We start from the raw sequence: 4,442 nt of genomic DNA on the forward strand, positions 1-4,442 counted from the left end.
CCCCTCCGCGGCCCGCCCCGCCCCCGGCGTGGCTTACTTCCGGTTCCTCGGGTGTGGGGGGGGCTACCATAGAGGCGTGGGGTAGAGGGCCCGGCCCGGAGGCCTGGCCTGGCCAGTCTAGCGACTGTAGTCGCTGCCCGGGTTCCCGGGTCCCGTCCTGATTGCAGGGCGTCGCAGAGGCCTTCTATTGAGAACCAGTGCTGTTAGTTGCTGTTTCCTTCTTCCGGGTGGCTTTTCTTCATTTCTTTGCTTTTGTTTCTTTTTCAACGCCCGGGATGGAACCCAAAGGCTTGCACATGCTGGGCATGTGCTCTACCACCGAGCTACCTCTGCAGTCTGCAGACGCCCCCTTTTTTAGGATCATCTTAGGAGCGTTAGGAACTGCAAAGGGTCCGCAGCCGGCCACCTCCCTTCCCTTCAGGGTTCCACGTTAACCCTGAAAGAGCCTTTCACACATGACATGTTTTTCTATGCTAGGAGTTTATATAAAGCAGAATTTTACTAATCCAGGGGTTTTTGTCTATAGAAATTAAGTTTGGGTTCTGTACGAGTAATACGCATGTATGTTAGCATGTTATGGGGAAGGGAAGCACCTTTGTAAATGTCATAGAGAATACATTCAATTAACACATATTTACTACCAATTAGGCACCATGATCACTCACAGCAGTGCAAAAACCAAAGTGCCTGGTCACAGTATCTTCTAGGGAGGACGCTTACATCAGGATTGGTCGAAGCAAAGTAGAAATAAGAGAGAGAGACTGGCGTCTTTGGAAGCAGATTGTCCTTTAATTAGAAAAAAATGAAGGTGGCAGTGGGGCGTTTTATAGAGCAAAAAAGGGAACTTTGGGGATAGAAGAGTCCATCTGCAGATCCCGGATCTTAACAGCCCACAGGTGTTATCAGTCAGAACAACATTCCTGTCCTGAGTTTCGGATTATTAGGCCTTCACTCTAGACATTGAGGATAGATTTAAAAATGGCGGGAGGGCTATATTCTCTCACTGGCTGTTTCCTGTGCGTCCCCGGGATCTAAGGGGTCATAAGTTGGGTTGACTTTATGATGCAGGAGAGATTTAACTTGATCTACTGTGGTGGATCAATTGAAAACAGTTGATGAGAAGGGGCTATACTGAAGATTAGGGGACCTAGCCAGGGTAGCCATTGTCCTAATGTGGACCCAGTGACGGCAGTGCCCTGATCCAGGAGGGGTTTCTGTAAAACGTTTTAAAAACGGGGTAGAAACATAGTGTGAGGAGGATAAGAAGGAGCAATCAAGGAGAAGACCCAGAGTTAGAGGGAACATCCCATCCACAGGAGGAGGCTGATGGAGTTTTTATCTGGTCTCCATGGCCCTTATGCTCCATCTCGAATCAGTTTGATTTGTTGATTTGTTAGTTGGGAAGCATCACTGTTCCCAGAGGAGGGTGCACATCCCATCCTCAGCAGTAGTCAGGGGATCTAGGCTACCTCTTTAGTTTTGGTGCACAGCAGCAGCCACAGAACTGAGTTGGTCCTGAAGGATGTTAAGCCGATCTGAAATTCTTTAAGGTTTTCTGAGAGCTCCTGACACCGGTTAACCGATGCAAAGGGGCCCTCAGTCTAGCGGTTGAGGTTCTGAGGCCTGAAAAAAAAATGCCCTGAGTAGATAGAAAAATGAGTTGGGTGTCCCCTTTCAGAGGTCACCGGACTGCTGTTAGGGATTTGGGGACGCAGACCACTTAAACTGCTTCATGACTGGCAACGGGGTGATGTAGAAAGTGCAGCAATAGGAGTGCTTCAGAGGAGGGTCCTCTAAGGAACCATGCTAAAGCTTAACACGTGGCAAATACCCAGAATTTAAACCATCCATTTGGTGATTACATGTATTCTCGGAGTGTGCTAGATGAGGGAGGGAGGGAGGGAGGGTCTGGAACACAGAATGTGAGATTGTTAACACTACTGTGATTCCTACTGAGAGTGTAGTTAAGAAAATAGAACGGTTCTGCCCTTATTCCATGAAGAGACCATGCAAGAAAAACAAAGAATACTTGGCAGGCTTTTCCATAGACGCCAGAAAGATTGATGATTTTCCTGCCACCCTGGTCCATTACAAGATGTAAGGTCATTGTGCAGTGGGCTACTGAAATATAGTTATCTTTTATTTATTTATTTATTTATTTTTGTTGTTGTTGTTGGTTTTTTGAAACAGGGCTTCTCTGTGTAATAGCTCTGGCTGTTCTAGAACTCACCCTGTAGACCAGGCTATCCTCAAACTCAGAGATCCTCCTGCCTTTGCCTCCCAAGTTCTAGGATTAAAGGATATGAGTGCTCTGTCTTCATGCACACAGGAAGAAGGAATCTGATCCCATTATAGATAGTTGTGAGTTACTATGTGGATGTTGGGAATTGAACTCAGGACCTCTGGAAGAGCAGCCAGTGCTCTTAACTGCTGAGCCATCTCTCCAGCTCCCATGAAAGTATTCTTTTGTTTGTTTGGTTGGTTTTGGTTTTTCGAGACAGGGTTTCTCTGTGTAGCTTTGCACCTTTCCTGGGTCTCGCTCTGTAGACCAGGCTGGCCTCAAACTCACAGAGATCCGCCTGCCTCCCAAGTGCTGGGATTACAGGCGTGCGCCACCACTGCCCTACTAGGCTTTTTTTTTTTTTTTTTTTTTTTTTTTTTTGCCCATTTAACTTCAGAGTCAGCCATTGGGTCTTCTCTATGATTGAGGTGGTTGGTGTTAAATGTGAACTATAAAACAGGTAAGCAAGTTGAGAGGATATAAATGTTTGTGTCACACCCTCCTCTCCAGTGGGGAGTTTTGCTATGTAGCACCAGATGGCCTGAAACCATATCCCCCATGCTAGCCTCAAGTCTCACCTCAAAAGATAGTTAATTCTGAAGGCAAGTATGAGTGCCCCTGGCCCTGTACAAAATTTACAGAATTTACCCTGAATTCCGTGGTCTAATGTGGTAACAGTTTTTATAGTAACAGAACATAAATAGTTATAGGTCCAGGCACTTTTTAAATACACTAATGGATGGGTTAGACAGGTGGCTCAGTGGTTAAGAACATTTGATGCTTTTCCTGTGGACTGGGTAGAGTGTATGTTGAGTGCCTGACAACCACCTCTAACTTCAGCTCCAAGAAATCCTACTCTTTCTTCTAGACTCCGGTTACCTGCCCTCACAAATAATTTAAAAATAATGAAAACAAATCTCTAAAAAAAATACATTGATGGAAACATTAAGTTGGTGGGTTAAGGCACAGTGGGGAAACTTCTACTCTAGGCCTCACAGGCTCTCTGATGTTATTCTTAGCCTTTGGTTGGTGGGAGGTATGTGTCTATTGTACATTCCAAAAGACTTAACCATTGGTCACAAAGATGTTAGGTCCAAAGGACAGCACTGGCTATTAAAAAGTATAAAGATGGCCCAAGGTGACTTGGCTCTGGACTTGTAGCTTTCCAAACTCCGCACAACCACTGACATTCTAACCAGTTGACCGGCCTTGTGGAAAGTTCTGTGGAAGATATCAGTTCTTTCTGGGAACGTCTAGTCATGCTCTCCATCCACTTCGTAGGATTAGAGGCTGGGGTCACCACTTCTTGCTTCTTGGTGTCTTTTTTGGGGTAGAATGGTCAGGAAGGCTTTCTAAGGAGATGTTTGAGCAAGGTGTAAAATGGGAAATGCATACTTAGAATATGCTTGATTCACAGAGAATGCTAATATGGTTGAATACTGTGAATGTAGGAAAAGAAGAGGCAGGTATCATGGTAAAGATCTGAGATTTGATTGTTTGTGTGTGTGTGTGTGTGTGTGTGTGTGTGTGTGTGTGTACCACAATTGAGAAAAATGCCTTCATTAGATTTGCCTGTAGGCAAGTCTGCTGGCAGAGTCTTCCTGTCCCACAGCCCCTCTCAAATATTCACTCAGAGGCTTAATATTAATTACAAAGGCTCAGATAGTAGCTCAGGCTTATTACTTACTAGCTCTTAAATTTTAAGTTAACCCAAATTCCTTATTTACACTCTGCCATGACGTGGTGCCTTTATTAACATGGCACATTCATCTCCTGCTCCCTCTGCATCTGGTTGGCAACTCCAGACTCCACCCTTCTTCCTCCCAGCATTCTCCTAGTCTGGCTCTTCTTCCTAATCTTATTCTGTTCAGCTATTGGCTAGTTAGCTTTTTTATTAAACCAATCACAGCGACATATATTCATACAGTGTAAAGGAATATTACACAGCACAAGTCTATGAGGCATTTTCTTTTAGAAAAAATATTTTAAGTGTTTTATTTTATATGTATGTGTTTTGCCTACATGTATGTATTTGCATCATGTGTGTGCCTGATGTCTACAGAAATCAGAAGAGGACATTGGATCCTTTGGAACTGGAGTCACAACCATTGTGGGCCACCATGTGTGTATTGCGAATTGAATCTGGGTCCTCTGCGAGAAC

The sequence above is a fragment of the Onychomys torridus genome, chromosome 17 (assembly GCF_903995425.1).
Source record: "Onychomys torridus chromosome 17, mOncTor1.1, whole genome shotgun sequence".
Lineage (NCBI taxonomy): Eukaryota > Metazoa > Chordata > Mammalia > Rodentia > Cricetidae > Onychomys > Onychomys torridus.